General features: G+C 38.7%; 1 protein-coding gene across 1 annotated transcript in view; it reads right to left on the bottom strand.

Moving 5' to 3' along the window:
- TTC29 (tetratricopeptide repeat domain 29) overlaps positions 1–10888 on the bottom strand; it is a 216333-nt gene extending 205445 nt beyond the window's left edge. Inside the window, exon 1 of the mRNA XM_030492984.1 lies at positions 10826–10888. The gene's annotated coding sequence lies outside the window, so the exon portion shown is untranslated. The remainder of the gene's footprint in view (positions 1–10825) is intronic.
- Positions 10889–16069: the final 5181 nt, after the last annotated feature.

The following is a 16069-nucleotide window of genomic DNA, read 5'->3' as shown; positions in this document are numbered from 1 at the left end:
ATTTATTCAGTTACTAATTGCATTACACACTGCCATCACGTCAGCCCTCAAAAGACACAATCATATTGACAAAGGCAGTAATTCACGTACTTTCTCTCATCCAGGTGTGTGTCTGTATGTGTTTTTCCTCAGGCTTTCCAATCCTTGTTTAAGTAACTACAATCATCTCAGGGTCAAAATTCAATTTATCAGATCTAATATATATTAAGGGAGTGAAATGTAAGTGCTCACAGCATGTGAGAGTTCAAACAATACAATCTGATCATCCCCTCCAGACTTAAACCCCGTGATTCTGTGACACCTAGCACTGAAGCAAATGAGCTAGAAGATATGCTGTCTGTGCTGTCTCCTTACAGTAGAACCAAGCTGATATAAAATTTGAGAGAGAATGTAAGACAGTCACTGACTGTACTCTTTTCTCATTCAACGGCTACATAGGTATCTGCTGAGAGCTGCTTTCAGGAAAGAGTAACAATGAAGAAAGAAGGTAAAGTCCATCAAATCTGAAGATAAAACCTACCTAATAAATCCAGGCAGGACAATAACTTGGCTTGTAATAACTTGAAAGGTTACATTCACAAAAATACCCTATAGTCAAGGGCTCCAAGACTTAGAATGGACCCTGTAGGGGTGAGGAAAGCTGGTACTGGAAGTGGAGGAAATAAAAATTGCAAGCAGAAAAAAACATTCTATGATGATTCTATCTGGGGTAAGAACCTGACATCTGGAGTAATCAGGCAGTAACAGGAAACTTGTAGGTTTTTAAGTTTTACTCCGCTTGTCTGGAGAGTACTGGCTTACAAGACAGCAAACCAGGGAGAACTGAACCTAGAGTGAGCCAGGAAATTGGAGAGAGCACTGAGGTAGCTTTGAACAATAAAGAGAAACTAGATGAAGGATTCAAGGAAGAAGAATATTGGGACAAAATACAGTTGGAGGGAGGAGAATGACATGGAAGACTGAAGCAGGGAAATGACTAGTTGTTAGACAAGGACAGAAAGGTTCAATCTTTGAGGAGACAGCCAATTGGACAAGACTTCCTTCCCAGTGACTTGGATCATACGGGAAAACTTCTTGACTCCCAGCAAGAGGTTATGGAATCCACAGGATGCACACCCTTTCTTCATTTCTACTGACGGTCACTATAAAAGATAACTGTCTGCAACTGCTGTCAGTAACACAGCACAAGTAGCAGATGGTTGTCAGATGTATCCAAAGATTGCCATCTTGCTGATGACCCCTGTGGTGGCGTGTTATGATTCCACAAAATATAGTTTGGTGTTTTCAGTTTGCTTTTCTAAAAACCTAGGGAATTACACAAAATATTCAAGAGAATATTATGCTTGTGAGTAAGATGAGCTGTATCAAAATTACAGATGCCCGTTCCTTCTTAATGTGCTCACTCCTCGTGATGTACATTGCTCTACCGTGATCACAGCTGCACAGCCAGGGCTGCTACTGTCCTTATAATTTTGTCTCATTTCTTTTTCTGTTGTTTTTGTTGTTGCTGCTTGTTTTTTAAGTAACACAGAAGATGGGTGGCAAATTAAGGAGATCACTGTAGGGAGAAAAAAGAAGTATATTCTTAGGGTCAAGGCAATTGAATGCTGCCTGAAGAATTAGGGCCTATGTCTGCCTCTGTACATAATGAAAAGGCAGTATTCCAAACAAAACCTTAACTAATGTGATGTTCACTAATTTTCTCACTTCTAACATGTCCCATGTGGAACATCTGGCCAAGTTGGCAGAGTGCTTGCATTTTCAGCCAAAGTTTCATGTATCAATGGCTTTCTGAATACCTAATATGGTAAAAATGCAGCACACTTTGGAAAGCATTTTCAAGACATCTCACTGTGACCACCAACACTAACAGCAGTTTGGCAGTTTTAAACTGTCTCACAACACTGCCCAGGTTGCCCAGTAACACTGCTTGATTTTTATATAGATAAAGTATTACAACAGTGTCCACAAAGAAATTACTAATTCAGTAATCATCAGAGAATATGAATCATATCTTTTTCAATGAAGATAAAACAAAGCTGATGAAGACCATATCAGCTGAAGATGAAAGAACATGCTGACATGGCAAAAATAAGCAGTGTGGTGTTTGTATACATAAACACTGCGTTTCTGCTTCTGTAGAAAGGAGAAATCACAGGATACATAGGCAATATTGAATTTAACACATGCTTTATTTTGCATCCTCAACTCTTTTTTAACCCAGACTTTTGAATGCAATACTCTATGAACTCATCTGTGCAGTTATCAAGAATTTATAGAGAAAAGACAAACCCTCAAAAAGTTGAATCAAAGTGTCTCCAGTTTGGGAACTGTAACCTGACATGTTACTCTAGAGCCAGTGGCAGCACAAAGTTCTGTCTAACATTTGGGCTAAACTAAGAAGAAATGCAAGTTTAAGTTAATTAAACAATACTGACTAATTTTCTGGCACGGAAATCATCATACGTCGTTCTGGTAAGAACAGAATCAATCAAGTTCATGATTTCCATTTGTGGTTGTCAGGCATAATGAACTCAGCGGAGGACATGGATTGTAGCAGTTTTATCCATAGGCAGGATCACTCCGTCCAAGCCATTACAGTTCCAGTTAAGTCTAACTGCAATAGCACTTCTGGGACACCTGCCACTTGATGATACTCTGCAAGTGCACAGGGGTATTTTTGTCAGATGCACCAGTAGCCTGTGTGCTCCTCGGGTGTGCTTTGAAATACCCCGTCCCCCGAAAACTCAGTATGTGAATGCTTACACGTGCCCTGTAACCAAGCGGCTGCTTGTTTGCCTGCATGAGGACGCGGGTGGCCGGAGGACGGGCGCTCAGGGTGCCCCCGCCTGCAGGACCTCTCGTTGGAAGTGGCGAAGAGCAACGGTGACATCTAGTGGGGACGGGCGTGTGCGACACGCAGGGAGGAACCCGTAGCCGCTGCTTACAGCACTCGCCCCCTACATGGGGAGCGGGGAAAGCGCTCGTTCCCTAGGGAAGCATTGTTAGAGTTTCCTATAACTGTTCCAAGGATGCCATTAAAAGGTATTTTAGATAAGCGAGTGGTCCCGAGTACTTCAGGGGGGATGGAGACAGACGCAGAGATGTTAGATTTCAAAGCATCCTCTGTTTTGGCTAATTTAAGATGACAAACTAACAAGTCTCCAGTTAGCACACATATGTGCCCTTGGTTTATTTGCTTTCTTTTTCCTCTCTATCAGAAAAAATTAAGGGAAACCCTTGACACCACAAATCCTGTGTCAGATTAAAGATAAATAATAATATTATAAAAAATAATGAATAGTAAATAATACTATTACTTAATACTATTACTTAATACTATTACTTTCAGCTTACTGAAAAGGCTCTGAGAAATTTTCTGGACACCAATATTTTTCCCCTTCCTATCTTAGGAAGCTGAATCATTCTTGCTGTTTCTGGAAAGCTTCATGCAGTCTAATACTGACACATGCTGGGGAAACATGCCATAGAAATGCCAAGGTCAAATGGTTAAAACCTGGCACGTAATAATCAGTTGAAACCAGAGCCTTACAAGTGGAAATGCTGAGCAAACGTACAAGGCATAATGCTGTGCTCTAATTCTCCAAAACTTACACAGGCTACACAAGGAGATCAAATTAAATATGCTCTATTTTGCAGCCCAGATGTTTTACTGCACCCATGCAAGTCAACCAAAAATGTCTAAAAAGAAATAATGTTTCACTAATATATAGTCCTATTTGAACTTTCTTTGAAAAATAGGAAACGGCATGCACATGCCAAAGACCTTTTGAGAATTTGTTCAGTGTGACACATCCATTAGTACACAAGATCAATCAAGTCTTTGGGAAGTGTGACACAGGAAATTTCTTCAGCCAAACCCAAACTTTTCTCATATGAGCATGTGAGCCCTGTGTTTATTGGTCATCCATACAGCCAGCAAGGCTTCTGCTCCTTTTTGTTTTTTCACCAGAACAAAGTTTAGGAGGCTTATCCTGTCACAGGCTTTAGTAAATGGCAAATAGAGCTGTGATGGTTTAAGCCCTATCTACCCATTCCTACTAGCCTTAGTTTGCATCTTTCCAAACCTATTATTCCTACATAATTTACAAGAAGGCGATACACATGTTTTCCATTGGTGTTTAAAGCTAAAATGCTGGACTTCATGTTACAACAGCTGAGACTTCAGCACTTCCTTGGCTCAATCTCACAGGTGGAAACCTCCAGCAGAGTTGCAGGATGGAGAGCTGCAGGTTAAGGAGGCAGTTTAAAGCAGTGTCAAGATTCACCAGAAGTTGTCTGTCAAATCTCCAAGCCAAAAAACACTCGGTGAAGTTTTTACAGACACCCATCTGGCTTGCTCTATCCTATCAGGTTACAGGGAGGAAGAAAGAAGAGTTTCAGAAAACTGTGTACAATGGAAAAAAAAATCCACTGCAAAACATATTGCAAGGCCTATCCACAAAACCAAAGACTGTTTGGTCAGGCTTAGCATCTACATCACAGCAAGTAGCACCGTTTTCTACACATGTCCTTACTATACTGCCAAAACCTCTTGCACTCAAGGAGGACAAGGCAAAATATTTTCAAATACTTGTTGGATCCTCCTGACTGAACAAATTCTTACTTGACTCAACTAGCAGATTTCTTATACACAGAACACAAGGAGGCTTCTTATACACACATCACAGAGTTGTGCATATGTGGGGACAGAAGCTGCGAAAAGAACACAACAACATGAAAACCAGAAATAATCATAATAGTGAAACTTTTCCTTTTCCTCCTAAAATCTAATAATAACAGTAAAGCACATGCTGGGTAGCAGCAGTTTGTCCACGTGCCAGAGGAAAACAAATAAAGTAAAACTAAAACAAAAAAAAAAAAAAAAAAAAGATTTTTTAAATGTCTAAAGATTTACACAGGCCAAGTCCTTTGAGAGAAAGAACAGCTCTCTGAATAACCAAACGCTGGGTTCTGGCACTAGTTTTTAGAGTTGTTATTCCTCTCCTGTAAGACTACAGTAATCTTGAATGTCTACTTACCCTTCTGAGGTCCATGCAAGAATCTATTTTTAATTGTGGAATACCAGTGCTAGTGCATCATGACACATGGCCTCTGTTACTGGAAATGATCCTGGCTGATTTACTAGCAACAGAACGAGTAGTTGACATATCCTATGAGAACAAGAGCATAATTCTTAGAGAGGAAGTACTAAAAAGGAAAGAGAAACCTTGAGATGCATTCAAAGGTACTCAAAACAAACAAAAATAAGAGGAAGGAAAAAGTCTCCCTTTCGAATGCAATTGTCCTCATATACAGGTAAATAAACAGAGTAAAGAGCAAGCCAAAGTATCTGTCGATTCTGTCACATCAGCTCTTGGATGTTCTAACCAAGATAACACAGGCTTGCTTTTTCAAAGGTGAAAAGCATTGATAACCACAAAAATAAAGCCAAGGGAGCCAGACCTGGCATGCACTGAAAAAAATCCATCTTGCTTCACAGAGTATCACCACACAGCAACTTGGCAAAACTACTAGAATAAAACTCCTAAAACTGATTTTACTAGAAGTTTGAGAGTTATTCTTCCCCACAATTCATCAGTAATCTTCACAGAACCAGAAATAAAGTCCTGTTGGGATATCAGCTGAAGCATTTTTGCATCTTCCACAGCTTTCTCTTTTCCATTCCCTTGAGTGTTGCATCAGTCAACACTTCACAACGTCCACATTCCCTTATCAACAATCAGACACCAGTGTTCATGGCATCCCCCTGCCAATGGATAGGCAAGTTTGACACATGCCTTTTTTACTGTGGAGATTTGATAAACTGTGATTCTTGGCTCTCAGTATTTCTAAGTTTGGGAACAGCTTTATCACCAGCTCTGAATTAAGGCTATAAAACATTTAAAAGCTGTGAAACACAGCAAATGAAATGGTTAAAGACAATGTCTGTTTAGTAATAAAAACAATTGAGCTAACACACTAAGGAGTAACCCACACCACTACTGATATGACTGGAGCGTTTGCCACACTTTGCGATAACAGGAGTCTATTTATACACTTCAGTGTACAGAAGAGACATTGTGCTAAGCACAGGTGAGAGTGAGTAAGAATACACAGCTACGAGCAGTCTAACCCTTCTTAAACTATATTCTCACATTAAACAAATAAATCATTTTCAATGGTTTTTTCCTAGAGTTTAAACAAGTCAAGGGAAATCAACAGCACTCCCACAGCTGCAAATGCTTCTGGGTATTCAAACGTCACCTAGTGGGAAAGCTACTTTGCACTGTTAGCGTCAGCAGGAAACTCTTACTAGGATTTCCAAAGAGCATCCCCGTATCACTGCAACTACACCGACAAAGGAATACTCTTCTGTGAAGGGTATTCCTTCACATGTGGCATTCCTTCCCGACTCATCTCAGTATAGTTCATCTATAGCATTCAGTGCTGTGTATTCGGAGGAAGCTGCTATTTCAGATAGTGAACTGCTTTTGCAGACATCAGTGTTTCATGATAAAGGAGGCTGTTGCTTGGACAGAGCAGAGTATTGCTATAAATATCAGCTTCTTACAGTTATTTCTGTTCTCCATAGTGGTTGATATCTGAAGTGCCAAATTAAAGAGAAAATGTGATAACTACACCCTATATTGTAAAATCAATAAGTTAACAAGTCTCCTTGGGTCTTTTAGTCTAATGTAAAACCTGTATTTCCTTCTATACAGCAGAAGATACTTAACCAGGCAGTTCATACTGCAGGAGTCAACAGCAGTCTGGAAAGTGCTTTGCCTCAGTTTGAAGATGACATGTTCAAAAAGCCATTTCTCTAAGGAAAAGTAAAAGAGATTCAGGTGAAGTCAATGTAGGCAGCCCTAAAGACAGTACTGATGGTTTTTGCAACCAAAGTATTTAGCTTATACAGCACCATTCTAAAGGAGATCCATGATTTTTCAGGCTAAGAAGGAAAACTTGAGCTGACATAGATCATTAAATATTTTATCATCACAGATTATCTGCATCTATTTTGCCAGATTAATCTGGTGTTTGTTTGGGTTCTGCTGCCGCCTTACACTGTTCTGCAAGCTGTCAAATGTGCATCAATAATAAGAAATCTTTTGCCTGCAAAGTTTCCTTCCCCAGGTGAATTTGATATCAATTACCTTAGAATAGGGGTTGCACCTCTGTTTCTGTTATGGGTTTTGAAAGGATTTGGATTTGATTTAGAAGGTGCAATTGCAGTAGATATGTGTCCATGTCGAGAAGCTCAGTCAGAAAACATGTAGCTCTTTACTGATACTGGGGGTTCCTCCTTCTCTCCCCAAGCCAGCAGGATGGAGTCCTGGCGCTCTTGACTGTGGTATATCCACATATCTCTAGACATATTCTCTTGATAATTAAGTTGTGGCCTGCCTTTCAACCTATGCTTTCTGGTGTTAACAGGAATTCACAGATGGCTTTCCAGGTATCAGAGTCAGCATTTCCCTGTCAACAAGGCATTATTATTTATTTATAAATACTGACATGATGAATCTTTACACTCAGATTTTGGGCCAGGTACTGTTTTCTAGGCATCTTCTTCTACTGGAGAAGACAGTAATTTGCAGGCCACGCAACAGACAGTTACTGAACGTTAAAGAATGACTTCAGGACAGCCCTGCCTAGTACCACATGCTGCTTCCACATGCAGAGCCCAGTACAGGGAGGCAGTTTCCCTGTTTATGTATTAAGCACTTGCATAATCTACACAGACACCATAGGCCAGACAACCACTTTATCAGCTCTGCACTCAGCTCACAGATTGAACTGCTGAGATCTAGCAGATTCCCTGACTCCCAACAGCTGTGGCTCTCTAGCGCATTTGTTGGGAGCAGAAAAGCCTTTCAGAAGGCCCTCATCTTTGTTGGCTCCAACTGTCATTTCCCAGCCTCTGTAAGTCCCATGACAACCCAGCAGCGCTCTGCAGCTGCTGTAATTTTAGCCAAATATATTTTTGGCACTCTACAGGGTGCCTCTTGAGGAACTCAAGCCAATTGTCCTCCAAGCTGCTAAAAACCCTGAAACCTCCCCCTACAGACCCTTCCCTCTGCCTAGTGTGTACTGCCAACTACAATGAGAACTGTTTGATCTCTATTTTCACACAAATACCTTACTTTCTTCCTAGTTCTATAATGCTTAAGTTAGTTTGCCATCATTTATCTAATGATTTACTAGTTTCATATCATTCATAGAAGAGTCAATGAAATCCAGAAACACCTGACACTTAAAGAAAGGTATAGGATATGATGTTGAACTGCATATAGGAACATTACAACACTAGAAAGTACTTGTCCTAGAAAGCACTTTGCACTTTCCTAAATCTATGCTGTTCTAGAGACTGAAAATTCCTAATTTTAGTACGTAGTTAAAATAAGGGTCTTTGTGGGATACTCCCAAAGTGCTCTCTATTCAACTCATATTCCTCAGTTACACCTCTTACTCCCAGTCCAAGCCATGCTAGAGCAGGGCCTAAGAAAGCAACCTTGAAGGGGATTATTATGAACGTTCTCATGGGACTTCATCTGCCCAGGTAAGAAACATTTAAGAACACCTTGATTTTCTGTCATCCGGTTTAATGAGATTCAACTCCCAGGGAATTATTTTAGCTTTTTATTTAATTTCTGATTGCCCACAGGTTCACTATCATGACTAAGCAGACAAATTTTAAATACCGCTATTACTGTTAACTGATATGGTGCTTTTCTGTTTCTCCAGAAAAAACACAGATAACCTTCACTATCAACAGAATTTCTGAGTGGGTCACAGCAGCATATTTTTCCCCAAACTGACCCAAAGAACACTCTAAACATCTGTCCTCAACAGTTTTAAGCTATCCTCTGGCACTAGCTTGGCTTTCTTTCCATGTTATTCTTTTTTTAACTCAGAACAACTTTTTCCAGTTATCCAGAGGAATCTCCAGTAAAAACAGACAAGTCATGAGTTGATGTTCTTGATATTTTTGAGGTTAAAAAAGTATTTTTATTTTTATTTAGAGTAAGTCAACATAGTTCCTACAGATTACAGTGGAGACTTCTGACTGAACTGAAACTTTGCCTCACAAGCTTTATGAGGCTGTATAGACAGGAAAAGGAGGGCATAAGACTTATTTTTCTTTAAATTACAGAAATAGTTTAACTTCAGCCAGCTATGTTTTCCTTTGCAGTCAATAATACTCATTCCACATCACAGTTTATCCTAGGTTTTACACTCTCCTGTAAAAAGATCTTACACTTTCACAGATAGACATAAATTTACAAGTTTTAAAACATATGGGCAGAACAGATACACTGCCAGTGAACATGGACATTACCAAGAAAGGGCTCGTGTATGAAGAGGCAATGGTCAACAGTGGCTTAATGGATGAACTCATAGCAAATGGAATCAAACTCACAGTAAGAATCCCTTCTCCAGCTGGACTAACAAGCGATTGAAGTGAGGCAGGTTTAATGTTGTCTACTGCAAGAATTAATTTTTTACTTCACAGTTTCTTCTAGCATCTTATTATGGAAACATTTCCTTTTTCCAGCCACCTAATCAAGTAGGGCCCCAGATAATATAATTCTACCTAAATACTGAAGAACTTGAATTGGGCTGTTGCTTCTGACTTCTGGTGGTCTAAGATCAGCCCCAAATACAGGACAGAGGTCTGGAGTAAGAATTCCTGGAAATGAAAATATTATTTCCCCCCAATGATCACAAGAATCTAAGGAGAATGAAAAGGGAGTCTAATTCAAAATATCACTTTTTTCAATATTCCTCCCACAATTAGGAGTAACTTCTTAACATCTACAACAATTTACCATTTACTTTAAAAATGCCCATTTTGAAGGCAAATTTATTTTTTTAAACTGATGCTTAATCCTTCTCCAATAAATTCTCAGAGGGCAATAATCAATATAGCTCCATGAAAGTCAAGCATGTTGTACAGATTTACTATACTCAAGTTTTTTTTCCTCTAGCATCAAGCTATTTGCCAGTCATATTGTCAATGAAAACACTGGATTTCACAGCATGGATTATTCCAATATACTTTTGGTGCTTTGTTTTAGGAATATTGTTGCTTTATGTAGCAATGGAGTGCTTGGGATCATCCTACTTTCTTCATACTGCCAAGGTAGGATAATGAAGGACGAAAATAATTAGTTTATCCTAATAAAATGGAACCTGGAAGATAGAATGTAATTTCTACTAAGTTCCAAGAACAGAGAAGAACTACATGTGCTAAAGGAATAGGGTGGCACAAGGACAAACAGAAGTTGTTTAAAAATAGAAGCAAAGATGGAAATTAAAAAGGTTCTAAGAATGCAAACAACAACGAACTGAAGCAAAAATCCCTAACCACTTTAAGGGAAAACCTGGGGGGGATAGTGGAAAATAAAGTGCCAATGTCAGATGAAGAATACATGCAAGCAAGGGAAGTCCAAGACACTTTTCTGTGGGTATTTTTCAATTGCCTGAAAGCAGCATGAAGGCAGGACAAACCAGCCAAAATCACGTGATGACTCAAGGGCTGGTGTAGAAACGTAAGCTTAGGGATGTTTTCACAATTAGAAGTAACTTATAGAAATGAAGAACTGTCTTGGAAGGATAACCTCTGACTGGATCCCTTTAAAAAAAACCCTACACAACCAAACCACCCTGTTGCCCCATTGGATCAAATCCAGTACAACCAGAGAGAAAACACAAAACAAAAAAAAAATTGACAGTCTAAATCAATCACGTAAATGTAAGAGCCTTTAATTGCCTACTCCTGTTCCACACAAAAATAGGAGCAAATGTGACCACTCACCTCCCAACCTTTTTTTCCAAGTTGCAAGAGTCTGTCAAGTTACACTGGTGTTTTCTCCCTGAGCCATTTCCAGTTTATGGGAATCCTTCTTGAAGTCTGGCTTCCAGGGTGTAACACAGTGTTCTAATAGTGGCTGAACTAGCACCAAACACGGTAATGTTTATCGCTTAATTCTTACAAGAATTTCTACTGCTTATGATACATATTTGTCCTAAGTTCTCCGGGAGCTTAAGCAAAGCTGATTAAAGAAGTCATGGGGTTTATGATGCATGAAGTTACTGCTTCATGCAGTAACTGAGAGGAGAAAAATTACACTCTTAAGTTCAACCAACAGTCTTAGCTCCTAAATATCTGGCTTGAATGAAATATCTTTTGTTTGCTTAGAGTAGGTAAGCCCCAATAATTTCCTGATCCATTTACACCTGTTTCCTTACTCCTGAGCTCCTACTCTTTTAGTGTTTTTTTAAGTTGCTTTTGAGTATTAAATAGCTGAGGAACAAGAATTAGTGCCTAGAGGGCCCATTAGAAAGACTCTTGACTGTTTAGTGCATCTCATTTACACTGAAGTATAGTCCATATAACACATTGTTTATTCTTAATGACAATTTCTCATCAAGTATCAGACATTGCAAAGGCAAAAGGTTGACAAAGGGCTAGGTATCACCACCTATATGTGGTCATTAGCCTACATTAATACGGCACTGGCATACTTTTGCAAGACACAAGCGTGAATCATGTATTGCCTAGGGAAGAAGGTAAGAGACCCAGAACTGTCTCCGAGTACATGCAGCTGGGTGCAGGGAGGTATTTCTGGACTGTGCTCCCAGTGCTCTGAGCTAAGGTGGGGTCCAGGTTCTTGGAGACAACCCTAGTCCTGAGCTCTCTGTGTGTTCAAACCATACTGAGCTGAAACTTTTCCTTCCTCCTGGAATCCAGCATGTCCAGAAGAAATTTTTGGTAGCTTTGGAGGAGTCAGCAGAAGCATAGTCTGGCTTCTAACACCTGTTTGAGCTCTAGCAATGGTAAATTCAAGCTTTCTCTGTAGAGGCTTTTACAGCTGATCTGCATCACATTCACAGTTCCACTAATAGAAACATGGCACAGAATGGTTGAAGCATGGGATACATACGAAAGTCCTTCCTTCATCAGCTTGAGCATCTTTCTTACTGGCCTACTGTTGTCAACTGAGTGTTGACAAATATTGCGAGTGATGTTACCTTCTCTCAACCTGCAATCGCACTAGGGAAAGATACAAAGTTACTTTGGATGGATTTAATTTCCTCTGAAGATGGCTGTTGACCTTCACTATAATTTTTTTGTCTGATATTTTATTAATTTGTTCTCATACTTTCCTCTCATGGTTCCCAAATGCCAGGATGAACATTGGAATGACACAATCTCTTCCAGCCTGTTGATAACATCCCATAGTTGTAAAACCACTGCTAGCAGCTGGCTCACTAGCCACTGTTTTTAAAATCTCAGGTGCAGATTTCCAGACCTGCATATTTAAAAATATTTGATTTGGTGTCTAAATACACACAGTAGTTAAAGATAATAGCAACAACAGATGGGAGTGCTCACAGATCAGGCTGGCAAGCTTTAGGTGAGAGTTGAATGATGCAATCTGTATTGTTTTTCCCTTGTGACTGAAAACTAGAGGCTGGGTTTACCGATTGCATGTGTGGCAGAGTTAGAAACAGGCAGGAATAGGAAAGACTATGAAGCAGGCGAGTTTGAAAAGACTGCCCATAGTGCACTGGTAACAGCCTTCTGGAAAAAAGACTTGTTTTTGCATCAAAGGCAATTTAGAATGAGACTTGAAGATAACAGCAGCTTCCCCCTCAAATTATCTTTCTCCATAAAGAAGGTATGGAGTTGTATTTTAAAAAAGTTATTGAGTTATTGGCTTTTTTATTATTTTTTCTTCCTAAGAAGAAACCTGCCATGCCATACCTAGTTCTACTGACTTCAGCTGGACTAGCCACAAGGTTGGAATTTTGCATGTTTCAGTATCTTGCTGTATCTTTACAGTATCAGTAAAAGAAAGCTTACTATCCTGAAAAATTTAACACTATATACTAAAAACTCATAAAAATTCAACTAGAGGTAGCCATTTTAGCTACAGCATCCTTGCATGCATGTGACTTTACCTGTTAATGGAGCTTTGCCAAAAATTTCAGGTCCCAGCATTAGTTTGCATGTTTTCAGTCCCCTTTACTACATAGAAAAAATGTGTTCAGACTAATTTTCTATTATATAGCTTACATATTTTGTAAAATAAGTAGCTGCAGTTGCATAAGTTTTACGAGATTTTACAGTTCAATTCTATTTAACTGACATTGGTTATCCAGAGCTTATTTTTGCTCCCTTAGGCCACTTCAGTGGTCAGCTGGCAACTGATCCTAGGGTTAGGACCTGGAATTCACTCGCTGGCATACCTGGCTGCTAGCTGGCTGGCATACCTAAATATTTGGATGGCAGGCGTCCTCTTAGATTGCTCTGTTCTCTTACTGAAAGTACTTTTTGATCCATTTCCTGAATTTACTTGTTTGGAAGAGGACCATCATCCTTCCTGAAGGACCAAAGATGAAAGTTAAAAGGAGACTGTGAAACCCTGGAAACTTATGAAAATAATACCTGGAAAAAACTTTCAATATTGATTATGGGTCTTAGCAAGGACAAGATAAGAACCGTGAACAACAGACAAGTGCTGTGATGAAGAAAGATTGATTTGTTCACTGTGCCCATAAAAACTAGTGGACTTACAGAGGCATTCAAAGAAAAAAAAAAAAAAAAAGCACCTCCTTTTTAATGGTGTCATTAGTGAAGCTCTGGAACAGATTACCTAAAAAGCTATAGAGTTTTGGACATCAAAAGTTTTAAAGAACAGAGGAGAGAAGTGTTGTCAGGAATGATGCTGGTACAACACAGCCTGCCTTGACTGATCTCATAAGGTCTACTTGTAGCCTGGTTTTCAGTATTTTCATAAATACTCCTTTTATTCTTTGCTATATCTTTAGGTGAATTAAGAGTTAAGAAAATAAAATCAGCTGCCTGACTGACCAAACATGGTGAGGTTTGTATCAAAATTCATATAATCTGCAATTCAGTAACTTCTCAGCAAAATGTTCAAGCATGTTCCTAGTGTTAGACACATGTTCTTGCATGAGGCTAATGTCTAAGGAAGAATTGACTTAGGCATGTGCTTCCTACAAAAGCAGTATTTGATAATTTGGGGGAGGTTGGGAGAAAAAAGACCCAAACTCTAAATCTTTAACATAAAATCCCAACAAATGATGCAGAGGATTTTAATTTCTTATAGTCTCTGCTTTCACATTGGGCAAGGAAATGCAAGCTGTAGCCAGTAAAAGAAATCATAGCTTTTTCTTCATTCCTCCTACACATGCATTAAGAAGAGGGGTGTGTGTGGGAGGAACATAAACAGTTTAACCCATTTATATTCCCTTTGCTCCGTTTCCTCCATCCAAAAATCAGAGTTCAAATGAAATACAAGAAGCTTTAGCCCAAAGGCAGAAAACCTCAAAAAGTGTCAGAGGTTGTTATAGGAATAAGGACAGAGTGAGTTTAAGAGGCCTTCCAGAGTGCATCAATTTCATTAACATCCAGAAATTAATTACCTTACCTGCCCTGAACTTTAACTATGAACATATGTTAAATGACTAGTGATCAAAACTTACTGACACATCATTGTAAACTGTGTCTTCTGAGCACATGTATCAGTAGTTTTAATCCATACCACTTAAGATAGTAAAGGTTGCAGACACTAAATTTCAGTTTTGTCACTACTTCTGTATGAAGTTCAGACACTCCAGTATTTCTTTACAGACAAAATGTTCTACCTAACTGCAAACACTACTTAAAAGTGACTGATCCAGCACATCTTTGACAACATATTTAATGTATGAACAGTTTTCATACACTTATTTTCCTACAATGCTATTAGGTGTCAGTATTATTCCCTGCAATTTCAATAGATACAGAGCTTATCCAGGAAAAATAAGTTGGACTGCAGTCCATAGAAAAGTTAAGATCTAGCAAAGAACTTCAACGTTAATATGGCCATCATAACAACTTACTATAAAACCAATGCACTTTGTCACGTTCATCTTCAGCTACTTGCTATGAAACTGAAGACTACATTATACTTATCGTGCATTATAAATCTACTTTTTTTTTAAAAGTCAAAATAAATTACCTTTTCCTTTTTACATTAATTTTTCCAGATTTATTTTAAAATACAAAGCCTAGACAAAAGCCTAGCCTACAGGCAAAATAGAAAATTGTTGTTAAATTAGTGTCAACCAGAAAATGGATGGTGAAACTCATCTGCGAAACTTTTGTTAATAACAAACGTTTGTCCCATGACATGGATTGTAAGTAACAGCACATGACAAGGTATGCATTACAGCATCAGGATGCAGGACTGTTTTGCCGAGTGAGTCTGAAGACCCAATACTTCTGGTACCAAAACATGTAGATGTTACACCATCAGGTACTCACTTCAGTAATATATTATCAGCATACTTTCCATGTGATGAATAAAACCCAAAGTTTTGTAAGCTTCTTTATGTTCATTTAATTGATCTTTTCTGTGTTCTGATTGAACATCTCTTATGACATGCATGCCATTTTCTTCAAATGTACTGGCTATTTGAGCCTGAACTGGTCAAATTATTTTTTGAAGTGCATGGCAATATAACAAAATACATTACACTGGTGCTGCAGGAACAAATCTGGCAGTTTTACTCCCAGCTACAATAAATCTGTCAAGAAATCTAACTTTACAATAAAATTCAAAAGGACTCCAGCATAGTAATCAAAACACTGAAGTAGTCGCTTCCATTTCCAAAAAGAATATTCTCCTCCCTCTGCTCCTTGTTCATTTTTATTTGCTGAGCACTATAACTTTGTATTTCTTGTGCAAGATACAAAGGAATGGGTCCATAATATTCTAGCTTCATAAAAGATAGAGTTGAACATAAGCCATCTCAAATATTATACTGAAATGTGAACAAAACAGGAACTTTTTTCAAGTTCAAAAAGTTAGCAGATCCCCATGCTTCTTGATTTTAATATGACACAAAGTCCTTATGTGAAGGACGCTGTTTTTCTAAATAAAGATTGTTAGAGATTTCCAGAGCACAGAGGATCAATCCATTTATAAATTACCACATCAAAAGTAAACCCAATCTAGGGATGCACTAAAAGGTGGCTATAGTCTAT

Source organism: Strigops habroptila, chromosome 7 (assembly GCF_004027225.2).
Source record: "Strigops habroptila isolate Jane chromosome 7, bStrHab1.2.pri, whole genome shotgun sequence".
Taxonomy (NCBI): Eukaryota; Metazoa; Chordata; class Aves; order Psittaciformes; family Psittacidae; genus Strigops; species Strigops habroptila.
This window is presented reverse-complemented; position numbering and strand designations above follow the sequence as displayed.